This window comes from Rhamphochromis longiceps, linkage group LG12 (genome assembly GCF_057381845.1).
Source record: "Rhamphochromis longiceps isolate RC_006_pf linkage group LG12, R_longiceps_female_GT1.1, whole genome shotgun sequence".
NCBI lineage: Eukaryota > Metazoa > Chordata > Actinopteri > Cichliformes > Cichlidae > Rhamphochromis > Rhamphochromis longiceps.
The window spans coordinates 38,617,166-38,631,813 of NC_140568.1; positions in this window are offsets into that span (position 1 = coordinate 38,617,166).

The window sequence follows — 14,648 nt, forward strand, 5'->3', positions numbered from 1 at the left end:
ACAACTGAATACCTCACCATCTGACACACAAACATAAATACAGACGATCTGACAGATGCATTAGCTGTGATAAGGTTTTTTTGTTTTGTTTTTTTGGAATGGTGGCATAATAATGATCATTGTGGGAATAAATAAATACATAAATAACTGATCTGAGATTTGAAGTCAAATATCATGCGATGAATAGTCCCCCATGCTCCCATATTCAACCACATGTATCTATTGATTTCTTCTGAAACAGCCTAACTTCTTGTGGATGCTGAAGATAATATGGGGAATTAGGGCAAAAATTCCAGGTATGTTCTTATTGCTAAATCTATTTTCACAGCACAATATATTGACAGTATTGGTATTATCTGTGGTCTGAAGAAGCTGATCCAACCTTGGTCCAAATACATTTCCACCCAAATCATATGAGGCGGAGAAGCTTCCTTGATATATGATCCAGTGGAATCAGTGTGATGTGAGGTTGCTAGCAGCACATCTGCAAAATGCAAAAATGCTGCTTAAAATCTGCAACAAAACTTTCAAATCAACCTGGTATTTGTCCCTTTGGCTCTCTTACTGCTAGACTAGCCAGACAGGTAAACAAAATACCGTGTTTTGAAATTGCATATATTGCCTGGCACAACCTGGGGCCTCACTAGCTCAGCTGTCTTCTTGTATTCACACATGGTGTGACTGGTGACATGCAGCTGCCATCAGGATCCTGGTATGGCTGACAGACTGCTGCACTGGAGGGAGGAGGTTTTGGTTTGTGTTATTTTACAGACTTTCTCTGGCCTTACATGAGCCAGAGCCAGCCAGCCTTTATTTCTCCCTTAGCAGACAAGATTCAATAAAAAGCACTCAGAGCCTTGATGAAGGACTGGAATCCTGTTATATTCATTTTTGGCTTTATTTGTTATAATTCCAGATTTCCATGTTTTTCTTTCTTTTTTTTTTGACGCGGGTTCTAGTTACACATGATGCATGGAAGTACTTCATTTCATTTCTAGAGCCTGCATAACATAGTAGCGTTAATACATGGTCTTCCATGTGACTTTCTCAGTTTTGTGTCACAAGCTGCAACCTGTGTAATAAAGGCCCTTGGGTAGTACTTATATTGGAGCTTTATGGTAATTTGCTGCCACTTCTACAAAGTCCATTTAATTTGTAAACAAAGTTATTCAAAGTTATTTCGACAATAAACTACAGTGAGTTTGGTTTAAACAATAAATGAAAAGAGGACAGGAATGTTACACTTGGGCAGATGTGAATTGCAGCTGAGCCATTTAACTAATCAAAGGAGCAGTCAACTGATGAGGGTTAGTCATCTCTCTCAAGGGCACTTCCGTTTGACACTTCATGGATATACTATAGTCTTGGCTGTTGAAGAGACTGTACAAATGCACTATTTTGCTTTCAAGACCTTCGATATTGTCCTGCTCCAGGGAGGTGCCTGCAAAGAAAGAGGTGTAATTGTAAGTTATTTTTCAAGTGTGTGTGTGTGTGTGTGTGTGTGTGTGTGTGTGTGTGTGTGTGTGTGTGTGTGTGTGTGTGTGTGTGTGTGGTGGGAAATGCTCCTCTAAGTATAGGTGAATACACTACCGTTATCAGTGCTGGAAAATGCAGTCTGCAGTTATCCTGACTTTTTCATTATATTAACTTATGCTTTCTTTCTCCTTTGTGAACTTGAGAATTATTCCCTCTCCTCCAACACAGAGAATTTTTCAGTGCTTTAATTGCACCTGGAGGAGTGAGGTGCAGGCTTTAGGAGGAGCTAAGGGAGAGCAAACACTGCTGTAAGTCTCAAATCTCATAGCATGTAATTTAAATGCTGCAACTCCACATTACACTGCAAAATAAACAGATGTGACATAATGCACATCTGTTTAGTTTTGTGTACGTGCATATATGGATCAATAAAGTATTACCAAGATTTTAGTAATTAGTAATACTAAAATCAGTGATGATCATATCATTAATATTAGAAGGCACATGGTGCAATATGATGCAATGTAACCCTCCGTCGTGTGTGTGTGTGTGTGTGTGTGTGTGTGTGTGTGTGTGTGTGTGTGTGTGTGTGTGTGTGTGTGTGTGTGTGTGTGTGTGTGTGTAAGACAACAAATATCAGGTAATTAACTTATTTTGTTGTTTTTTGTTTTTTGCCCTTTATCCCCATCCCTCTTCCCTGCTGTTTTTCTTTCCCTCTTTCTTTCTCCCCTTTCTTTTCCCCAGTCAAATCGGTCCTGTATTTAGCAAGTGAAAATAAAATAAAATAAACAATAAAAGGTGAATCAAATAGAGCATTACAGCAAGGCTGGGATGGCAAAAGAGCCAAAACGGGACAGGCAAAAAAACAAAACAAAAAAAACCAGTAGCATTACACAAATCTGCAGCTGGTTTTCATTTGTGTGATGGTGTTTTGCTTAACAACAGTCTAGAAAATCCTAACAAATAACTAGGATGAATAATGTGCAAGTATAATCTTACAAGATAGCTTTCCAATCCCTCCAGATTTCACTATATCACAGTGTGCATGCTGTGAACATTCTTTAGCATACCTGTAGTGATCCCTGGGTTCTCTTGTTTGGTCTGTGCTGAATTCTTGTTTTTTGATTGTTAGCTTATATATTACAACCTTAGTTTATTTGTGGTGTTTTGTTGTTCTGGTGTTTGAGGTTCTAACTTTTTGTTTGAATTTTTAGATTTCCTATTAGTTTAGTTTTCTGTCAGTCTTATTCTTGCATTACAAGGTCTTTAGTTTTGTGTTTACTTATTGTGATGAGATTTGCTTTGTGTCTATTTTTATTATAATTTAGTAGAAGTAGCCTCCCCAGCTTTTCTCTTTGGCCTCGCTCTGTCTCATACTGTGTTTATACCTTGGTCCCTTTCATTTCTTTGTCTCATAAATCTTATTTAGTGTTAGTATTATTGTCTCCCTTGGTTATTTTCTGTTGTTTTTCTGTTAGTTTTGCTTCTTTAGTGTTTTCCAATGATCCCCAGATTGTTTTCACCTGTTGCTCACCTGTGTTCCTCTCCATCCTGTTTATCATTAATGAATAGTCCTCTATATGCATATATAATAGTGCAGTGTGTCCTTTTACCCTTGTCAAGTTGTCCTTGGATGTAGGCTGTTCATGTCCTTAGAATTATTCCTCATGCTTTGGTTTTTGGATGACTGCTTTCTTCCCTTTTGTTTCTATTTGCATCAGCCATTAAAGGCTCATTTTCAGTTCGTTCTTTGGTTTCACATTCACATTTAGATCCTCCACATTACAATCCACACTCTACTCATCACATTAACTGTTGGTAGTGTTTTCAGTAGTTTGCAAGCAGACAGAAGTGACAAGGATAGACTTTCTCACAATACAAACAATCAGTGGAACACCATGAATTGCTTTTCCCTTTGGTTTAAGGACTTGCTTAGAGGGTCACATGACATTACGAAACTTAAAGAAGTCCAGTTGTTTTCTTTTTAAGCTCCTTTGTGACCTCCAGAAGTATCTGAAATATCACTGTGGTTAGTAATTTACTACAGAATATCCACTGCTGGCACTACCCATGTGGCAAAATACTAAGGGGAGTATTTCAGGCACTCTTATCTCCAGCAACAATTTGCTGTTTGTTTTTCCTGAGGAATCTCAAGGCCAGATGAGATCCTTCCAGAGAGTTAAAGTAAGGCGCTCTGGAAGCATAAACCAACCAAGTGAGTCATCAGAGACTCAGACTCCAGCTCTTCACTCCATCTCTACAGCCACCTCACACAGATAACAGATTCATAGTGTTTGTATCTGCAGTCTCATTGTTTTGGTCAGAACTCACCATAGGTGAGGGCTGGATTATAGATAAATCGAAAACGTTGCCTCCTGGCTCAGGTCCTTTGTCATCACAACAATCTAGTACAATGCCCAGAATACTGCAGGTGCTTTCAAGACCTGGTTTTCCATCTCACATTTTCTTCAAGCTTAATCTTCAATTTGATATCAGCTATGCAACTAATTTTTCAAGATTTTTCAAAAGTTAAATCACTGTCAGCTCTATTTTCTCAAACCTTTGATTTATATTACATATTCTGTATAAAGTTATGGTTCTTCAGATAAATCGCTTGCTATAGTAGCATTTGACCAGCTCTTCCTTTGTTCTCAAAAGAGAGTTTGATGATATGAATATGAATATGAATATGAGGCTCATTTGGGCACTTGTATTAAAAAAACTGAGCAGCAGAGTTCCATTTCCAAGCTGGGATGAAACAGTTGCAGGCCTGCCAGTCTGATTCAGGCTGGGCTGGTTTCTGTTTGAGGTGTTTTCAGACAAAAGCACTAAAGTCTTTGGTCTGTGAGATTCCAGGAGGATAAGAGCAGTTAAGCTAATTGATCGACAGTATGAAAACATTTGGTGTGCGCGTGTGTGGGTGCGCTTGTACGCCCAAACACAAGAAAATGCTAATCAATTTTTGAATAATAATAATAATAATTCATTCACAAAGCATGATTTATTTCCCAATCTCCCCTAAAGTGGTTGCTTCTGAACTCTATTTTCTGCATGTTTTGCCTCTCTGTTTTTGTCAGGAGGCAGCAACAGCAGAAGCTGGAAGCCACTGAGCTTCTTAGAATTCTCCAAAGACGCTTATGGGAAAACATGTTTTAACTGTGATAGTTAGCCGGATGATCGAGCTGCCTGCAAGCTGACAAACAGCTGAGGGAAAAACATATCAGAGGGTGCTGACAGTTCTTCAAGTGAGTCCCATATGTACACATATATTATATGCATATGCATACACAGAGCTGAAAAGAGCTGAAAGACACGCTCACGAAATAGTCATGCAAGCATAGAATATTGATTTGTTTTTATATTATTATTTTTTCTAATTCTGATGTCATGCTACACTTAGAAGAAAAATTATATTGGCACAGTACTGATATTCAGTTGCTATTAGCCTCTTTTAAGCCTCCAGTTAATGCACCCTTAACCGTCTCATGCTTATTCTTAATGCCCTGCTTAGTCATTTCTTTCCACGGACCACTGGTAGACTCCTGGGGAGAGCAGCTTCAATTCAATTAAAACTTGAAGTTCTGTGACTCTTGATCCAATCAAGGTCTTGGCTCTGGTCCATGAGCATGACGTGAATGATAATGACACTGAAGACAACTACCGAGAAAGACAGAAGCAAGACAGTACAGAATCTGGCATCGTGATGAAAACTTATAGAAATGAATTTTTAAAAACGCAAGCATATGCCTGTAAGTCACTGCTGTGTGATGAACAACTGTCTAAAAAGAGACTGTGTTTTACTTCAGTGCTGGAAGAAAAGTGTTTCATCCAAGGCTGTTTTGTGGTTATGCTGATGTAAGTCCATATTTATTTCCAGTGCTAATGATGTGGAACTATAATCAGAGAAGGAGAAACTCTAGAGTCTGTGAAGCATCTCAGTCATCCAGGTCATCGTAGTCTAAGGAGCTTGGAAAGAAAAGCGTCCAGACGAAAGAAGTCCAGACGCTTTTCTTTCCAAGCTCCTTAGAGAAACTCTTGAGAACATTTGCAGAAAACAATAACTGGTGGTTAATAAATTGAAAGAAAAAATGCTGACTTGCCAGTCACAGCTGGCTGATTGCTACAGTTACCTTAGTTTAAGTAAATCAGCGACAAAACTAAATCCCTAAAACTAGCATTAGGATAAGACTTGTACTAGTATTAGGACAAGTTATTTGTAACACTTACATATAACTTGTCTTTTAGGCTTCCGCTCAGGGAAAGAGAACGATTGTACACTTTGTGCAGGGGCACTCAGAGGGTAGAGCAGGTCATCTACTGTATTAATCAGCAGGTCGGTGGTTTGATCTTTTTAGTGTGCATTTTGAAGTGTTCTTAACTGATTCATCCTTTGGATTGTGAGTATGATATTAAGTGCTTAGAGGCATGAAGTGAAGTGTTACATGAATATAAGTGCGAATGGGGAATAAAACTGACTTAGTGGATTCCACTAGGAACATACTGTAGATATTCCAGCTATTGTTATATACGCCTGGTTTTTAAGACTTGAGAGAATGCATTCAAATCCTTCTTTTTTGTTTTTGTGATCTTGGGAAAATTCCATTTATATCCTATATATTTTTGCTCATTAATATATCTAGAAGTTATCTATAGTGATTAGGTTATAGAAGCAATATTACAAGCCAAACAGAATGGATAAAAAAAAATGGAGAGAAAGATTGCTTAGAAAATTTTCAAATCTCGCTAACATAGCTCGATCGCGGGCAGGATTCAACTGCAAACACTAAAAACGTTTCTTGTCAAAAACAAATACACAAGGAAAAAATGAAACCAAACAATGAAGAGTAAAAAGAAATCTTGAATAGGACTAAATGTAGCGATCCAGCATCGGCAGTGAACGCTTCATCTGCTATCAGTGTTGACACTGATGGCATGAAATAGGTCTCCTAGATCCTCACTCACACAAGTAAACTGGCCTGGACCTTGGGGTCGACTTGATTGACATCTCTCCTTGGCAGGAAATGCAGCATTGTTTGATTTCCTGAAAGTCTTCTGATTGCTTTATCTCCTGAGCTGTGAACATGCTGGATGAGGCCGGAGGAGGGAGGAAGTGGCTGGCTTGGATGAAATTACATGTTGTTCCAGTGAAATCTAAGTGGAAGTTGGCTGAAGATGAGCAGCTTTCGTGTTTGTCTGTGTGAAATCCTATTATATAACTTCTTTGTTAATTTTCCGCTGTAGTTATTTTACTAAAAAGACCAGACTTATTTCTTGTGAAGATAATCTCCTTGTGTATCTTTTCTGGCTCCAATAATGTGCCATGCTAAAGTCTTTTTTCTTAATAACAAACAACTGCTGCATTTTGCACTCGACCCCACAGAAGAAGGGTTTCCGACATATTGTTTTCCCCTGTTTTCAACTTTTGTGCATTTAAAAAAATGTATAATATCAAGAAGTAAAATTCATTTACAACATATGTTAAAAAACAAATATTTCAAGCACTTTTTGCTTTAGTTTTGATCATTATGACTAAGAATCATCAAAATTAAAACTTCGTGGAGTATGCTGGCTTGACAGTTGTCCAGATGATGATTAATATTCTCCACAAGGAGGGTAAGCCACAGAAGGTCACTGCTGAAAAGGCTTGCTGTTTTACAGAGTGCTGCGTCGAACCATATTAATGAAAAGTTGATAACAAGGGAAAAGTGTGCTAGAAAATTATGCATGAGCAAAAGGCATGACTGCAGTTCCTACATTCCTAATATCAAGCATCTGAAGCTGACACAACATCAGAGACATCTTATGTGGGCTAAGGGGAAGAAGACCTGGACTGTTGCTCAGTCTTCCAAAGTCTTCTTTTCAAATGAAAGTAAATTCTGCATTTCATTTTGAAATTTTAAATTTATGATGTGATGTGCCATATCATATGCTGGTATTGGTGGTTGCTGGTAGATGACAGTGCAGTCATCCACAGGAGTGCTTCACGCTTCCATCTGCTGACAAGCTTTACAGATATGCCAATTTTCTTTTCCAGCAGGACTTAGCAGCTGCCAGTGGCGCCAAAACTACTGCCAACTGGTTTGCTGACCATGTTATTTCTGTGCTTGATTGCCCAGCTAACTTGTCTGATGTGAACCCCATAGAGAATCTGTGTGATAGTGTGAAGAGGAAGAAGAGAACCATCCAACCCAAAAATAGAGATAAGTTGAAGTCGTCTTTCAAAGCAATAAAACCTCAGCACTGACATAAGCCAATTGCTTGTGTGCCACGTGGCATTACTGAAGTAATTTGTGATAAAGGAGTGCTAATCAAGAATTGAATGAATAAATGAACACAGTTTACATAAGTTTGACATTTCTGTAGTGTAATTTTCTAATCATTTCAAATCATAGACTTTAGATTTTTAATTTGCTAAAAGCCATAATTATCAAAATGAAAACATGTAATGACTATCAACATGGTTATTATAGTTTAATATTTCTAATTAGTTTTTTATTTTATATCATTCTAACATTTTCATTACATTCAGTGTAATTTCACTTAGTTTCCATAATAGGTTTGCATATTTAAGTTTAGTTTTAATTTAGTATTTATTAGCTTCAGTGTGAGTTTTAGTGTTTTATTATATGATTTCAAACACAAAGACAGAAACTTAGACTCAAAAGCAGCTTTATTGCTAGACGCCTAACTAAACTTGAAAGTACAAAATAAACTAGGCAGGCGGGCAGACAGAACACACAGCTTGGTGAGGGTACAACACACCACAGCAAGGAAAACACAGAGCTAAAATACACAACAAGGGAATGGGAGACAGGAGGGAAACACAGCTGGGAGAAATCAGAGCTAACAAGACAAGGGGAAGCAATCCAGACATGCTGACATGAGACATGCACTTTCAAAGTAAAACAGGAAACACGACAGGCACAGACTTGACACTGAACTAAACCTACGCTAAACACAAGTACACAGGAACCAAAACCTAAGAACAAGAAATCACAAACCAAGAAGAACTGGAAAGCAAGAAATACAAAATCGAAACCAAAAACACTAGTAGTCAAAAAACCATGATCAAATCCAAGATCAATAATAATAATAATAATAATAATAATAATAATAATAATAATAATACAAAAAACTAAAACACTGGGTCACCGACCCAAGACCATTGCACCTACTGTCTGTTCAGAGAGGTGTCAGGGAGGACAGCATACTGATTTTATTTTCAATAAATATTTGATCTTGATCTTTGATCTGATTTTATTTTGTCTGTCAGAAAGCCTATTTGTTCCTAGACTTACGGATTTCTCAGACAGTTTTGAAGGAGGCAGGACTGCGGTGAGAGGTTTCGGGTGTGACTCGGTGGCACTGGCAGTTCACATACAAATTAAGAGACACACAACACATTATTTTTCTGTTTTCTAATTTATGTGTGATCAGTGGGGAATTAGGGGATGACTTTAAAATGAGTTCAAACTACTTTTATAGGACTTATAAATAAGCTTGAGCCTAAAGTAAATTGTGTTCTGCACACTGCAAATGTGTATTATAGTTCTGCCTTCTACACCTTTGTTTACTGTTGGCTGGTCTGGATTATTATGACTCAGATGAAGTATTTAATCATTTCTAATTCTGGTCTTACTAAAATATGGAAATAAAAAACCAAAGACTAATGAGCCTATCCAGGGTTTCATCTATGAAGGCTAAACAGGCTCATCAGTAATGGATGAGAAATGTCTCGATTTTTCTGCTGCTGTGAGAACCAGCGCTTTTAATCATTTGCACTCTGTGAGAAATATTGTGGCCTGATGTGACTGCTAATGTCCCTGTTAAAAACAACGTGATCAGATGTTGCAATATGCACTGATATAATTGACAACGCTGCAATTTCGCTGCACCAGTAATCTGTATGCTGTATGGGCAGTCCAGTTTTACAATGACTGGCAAACACTACAGAGAGTTCCCTGACAATGAATTTAGTTGGATAGTTTAAATGTGTTAAGCACAATATTGGGGAATGATAATGACCTGTTGTGTACTAAAGGGAGTAGGGTATTTGGAAGAATTGGCTGAAACAAGAATATCCACTTGAATTTAGTATCAAATTCAAATAAAAAGAGAACAACACTGTTTGACATCGTTTCCAGTGAAATATCAAAACAAACACACACACACAAACAATATGGCTCATAAATAGGGAATGTTCCTGCGGTTTCACTCATAGGAGATCCAGGGAACAATGTCAGTCTCATAAAATACAGGAGGTATGTTACAATGTCAAGAGACTGTCTCTGTAATATGTTGCTGATACTGATATGATACAGTCACCAAGGCAAGAGGTCGAATGTGAAGTGAAGCCATAACTAGAAACATTACATGGCTATTATTAACAAACACTATTTAAATGTGTGTTCCTCCAAACAAACCCTATTTAATAGTTTTGGGTTTTCAATTATCAGTCAATACCAGACTTTACCAGACTGACATGTTTTTATTTTCTTTTAACTGAAACAAGGGCAAAGTTTTTAAGCTTTCACAAGTTTGTGCCTCAGAGCAACAAAGACACTAGTGATATGCAGAACTTCAGTGAAATCCCCTTTTGGACTGATGCAATAAGAGCTTCTTTTTGCACTGCAGTTGAGCGATAATATTACCGTGAGTCACCAATCCCATAGTAAATCTGCGATAACTCTAGCTTTTCTCTTAAAGGGAAAAAAGTTGGGGGGTTTTAAACAACAAAGCTTCTAACTTTAGCACTGCACCTTCAAGTAGAAACTGAGGAGTGACTCTTCTTTTTCAACCATGATTTGTGGGTTCATGTGCAGCTTCATTTTCTGACCTCCACTGATCATTAGGTCACAATAATGGTTTGTTGCTCTTCCATTGGTTTGTACTAAGGACTATTTCTTTTCTGTGTCTCCAAGGTTTTTACGTAGCGCACAGAAAAGATGAATGTCATACCGGTTATTTCCTTTTGATTACCAGTGTTCACCTTGAGGCATTCGGAAACTGATTAATGTTGAGACAAAAGAAATGAAATACTTTCCGATTTCCTCCCCCTCTGGGATTGACAAACCTGTTACTCACTCGGGTAAGGGCTTACGCTGCTATTTGCTATCTAGTCGGGTTGTAAAAAATGTGGACACATTATAAAACAGTATAAACCTTATTAGTGGAAATGTAAGTCCACGATGGATTAACAAGTGAAAAAGCACATACATTATTTTGTTTAATTGTGTCTGTAGAGATTTTTATATTTATTCCCCTTACCTACACATACATTTCTACATACAGGGGAAAAACATGTATATACAAGGATATTCTATTTCACTACTTATATTGCTGTATTTAATAATGTTGAGTATTTCTCAGTATTATTTAAAGTGGTAAGCTCTGTTACTTTTGTTTATCAATCATGATACTCCTTTCCTGTTCCAGGGGAATATGAGGCCAATGTCTTCACACATTATGTGTCCTTTATGTAATTTCATGAACACAACTGACATTTGAGAGTTTTTCATGCCAAAGACAGAAAAAAAAACTGAATTTAGGAAACAAAGCCAATACATTGTTATTTAGACATGAGTTTATTTGAGTCTACTGACAAATACATCCAAGAATGGCTCTGCAGACTAGGTAGTTTGTTAAGGAGCCTATGTCTTCACCAACCTGAGCTTACAAATATCACTACAAGTATCACTTGTTTCTTCATAATCTGACAACCATCATACAGCACACAGAGTCATAAATAAAGAAAAAACAGTAGTCCTTCATTGTCATGTATTCCTTTTTATATACTGGGCTCCAGCACACTTTATTTTACAAAGAAAATGTTGGAATGGAGTGTCCATGTTCTTCCCTTATATTAGCAATCCTTCAAAGTATCCTACTCCTTATGCCTGTTGTCTTATTTAATTTAGTGTAGGTCGCTTGGTCAGTTTCAACAACAGACATGGATGTTTTTCCTTTTTTTTTTAAGGCCATGATTTCAGACTGTTTCAGCTAGCTGCTACTAGCAACGTGGCTAATCTTAAAAGTGTTGCTACTGTACTAAGCAATAAAATATTTAAATTTAAAGAGAGACAAGTGAAAATAAAGCTCATAGCTAAGTCCATATGAAAGAAAGTGCTTGACTTTCCAAGTGTTTGTTAGCTTGCTTCATTTCTAACAGAAATGTTAGCACCAAGCGCCTCTTGAGTGTTTTTTTTTCTACACACTGTTTTTTGCAGTCATGCATTATCATTATAAACCACATAAATAGAGCAGTTTTCGAGAAGTGTGCATTGCTCTGCATATAATTTGCATGCTGCGTACGACTGTTGCAGGTGGTGAGAGCTTTCTGAAAGTTAAAACACATTACAACCTATTTGAGTTCCACAGACTCAGGAAAGAAAGGCATTTTACTTGGATATACTTTGTTTAAAAATTGATATCCACAGAATTAAGTTTTATTTGCCAGTACTTATTATTATAAATAAGTATACCATTTTATAGATGAGAATTTAAATGTACTTTGATTCAAAAAGCTAATGTATATTATATTTGTATTTGGTGTAAGGTAACAATCAGTGTAAAAAAAAAAAGTTCTTCCTCCAGTGAAGCGGCTTTTTTAAAATTTTGGATCTGCCATGCTGAAGATGTCCATCGGTAACTCTGAAACCCTAACTGCGAGCTGCTCCAGGCCAGTTTGCTCAATTCAGTTTATTTATTTTTATATAGTGCCAAATCACAACAACAGACTGCCTGAAGGTGCTTTATATTGTGAGGTAAAGACCCTACAATAATACAGAATTGTAAACATACTTCCCTTTTGCTGGAAATCCAATGCCATTTAGCATAAGAAAATGTCAGCCCTAGTGGCAGCAATGAAAGAAAGTTTTCTTGGCAATCAGTCTTAATGTTGATAGTGTCATTTTTAAACTGCTATCAAAAGCTGAAACAAAAAATACATACTAATGCATTTTAAAATTTTCACCATCCACAGGGTTTTTTGTCTTTTTGCAAAAACATAAACAGTAAGTCATGTGGTATTTGGATAGGTTTTGCATCTCAAGATGTCTTTGGAATTTAGCTACTTTACATTGTTGGCTACCTTACTTTACAGACAATTACTGACGTGTCAAAATGATTCAATTATATGACATACTGCCGTTTTAGTTATTCAAGACAGTCTTAGATAGAATTGTTTTAAGTCATACAGTAATAGTACTGTAAATTCTATTATGTGCATATAAGCCAGCAGGTTATAGTTAGTTACTGTTAGAAATAGTATCCTCTAGACTGCTTTAGATTAGGGCAGCCTGACTATAGCTCTTGGAAATATGAAATAGAAAAGGTCATTTTGTCGGGATAAATGTGACAGATGGGGCCAAAACACTCTAAGCCAAAGGGTGTTTCCAAATAGAATAAAGCAATCCATGGATTCAATACACCACAAAAAATCCATCATTTTCTGTGGATTTTAATCTGAAATGTCAGGATGTCGATCAATACCACTGAAACTGATCCACACCATGTCATAGAGTTATCCCGTGGTCTGTGATTGAGGATTTGACAAATCGAAAATGATTTCAGACACAATATAGACACAGTTGTTATATGGTTTATTCAGGTGAAACACTATTCCACAGACATAGAAGAACATCAGGTGGAGTCAATGAACAGATATCACATGTTCAATAAACATTTTTGCAAGATCCAAAGACAGGTATAAAGTACAGTGCAATGCAGAACATTCAGTAGACTACCAACATGTTTGTACAGTTTTTTTTCACCTGTTAAAAGAAAATAAATATTGGTTTGTACATTTTGCTCTGATAATAAATAATACATCCATGTCTGATGGATTTCTATGTTTGTGTACAATGCCAAAATGTCTGAGAATATGGCAACAAATCAAATTAATAACTTTATTCCCCAATGACAATGTTCCCTCACTGGTAATATAGGAAGTGAATGCGAGCATCTTTTGCCAGTCAGGTAATAATCTATTCATCACATTCTAGTAAAAAAAAAAAAAAAAATAGATACATCTATGGTAAAGTGATTCTTTATGTCTAAATTATTTTTGGAAATGGATGAACAATCATGGCGGTGAGCTGTATTTGTGCGTTGCAGCACATGTTAAAGTGCAAAATGGAAACAAAGGTTTATCTGAATAAATGGACTTTTATTGTTTTTGTCTGTGTTCCCCTAAGAGCTGACACTTTTGACAAATTGCTGAGGTGCATGTGATAGTCCTTACCCTGCCTGGCTCTGTGAGATAGTTGTGTTTTTGATTCCTGTTTGTGGTTTTGGCTCCTTTTAGATCCAAGTTTGAGGAACAGCCAATCTCCTTGTTAAGTCTGATGTAATAGCCATTACTGGGTCCAAATACTCCCTCAGATCCCAAATGCAAGCAAACAGCGAGGCACCATTTCAGTGGTTATTGTAGCTGTTTTCCTGTGTAGTACAGGCACCCATGAAAAAGGAGGATGTATAAGGTTGAGAGGAGTTAGAAGTTGAGTATTTTTAAAACAAAGTATAGTAAAGTATAGTAAAACCCTATAGTATAGATCAGCACTGCTATAACTTTGGGTATTAACAAAAATCAAACTGGGATTGAAGTTAGGCTTTTGGACATACAATTTCATGAAAGTAGCTGCAACTCATTTGGCTAATTGTTGGTGAAATAATTCCTCTGCAAGTGCCCGAAAGCTTAGAAAACACCATCTATAACACAAGGTTAGTCATGATTTCCAAGTTATTGCAATGACGACGTCTCGTCTGCCAAAATAATTTATATAGACATTGTTGTTGAGCAGTATTAGATCTTTTTGTGAACCATTTAAATAGTAGTGCAGGGTACAATGAGTTTTATAAAAGCGTAACTTAAATGTATGCTAAAAATGAATTTTGCTAATAAGAAGCTGGCAGTGGCAGAATGATGATTTTTTCCCATTTGACTCAGATCTACTGAATGAGGGACACAGCACTGCAGCACTTAAAACACTCGCATCTCAGACAACACAGTAGAGGCTTGGGCAGAAAACAGTATCATCAAAAGGTCAATACATCACGACTTAACAAGGGATATTCATAAGATCTGTCTTTATAGAGTCTTTTTTCAGGGTACTGTGGAGGGCTTTTTTTTATATCTTTGGCTGGTGTTAAATACAAGTTTATAAGAGACTGCA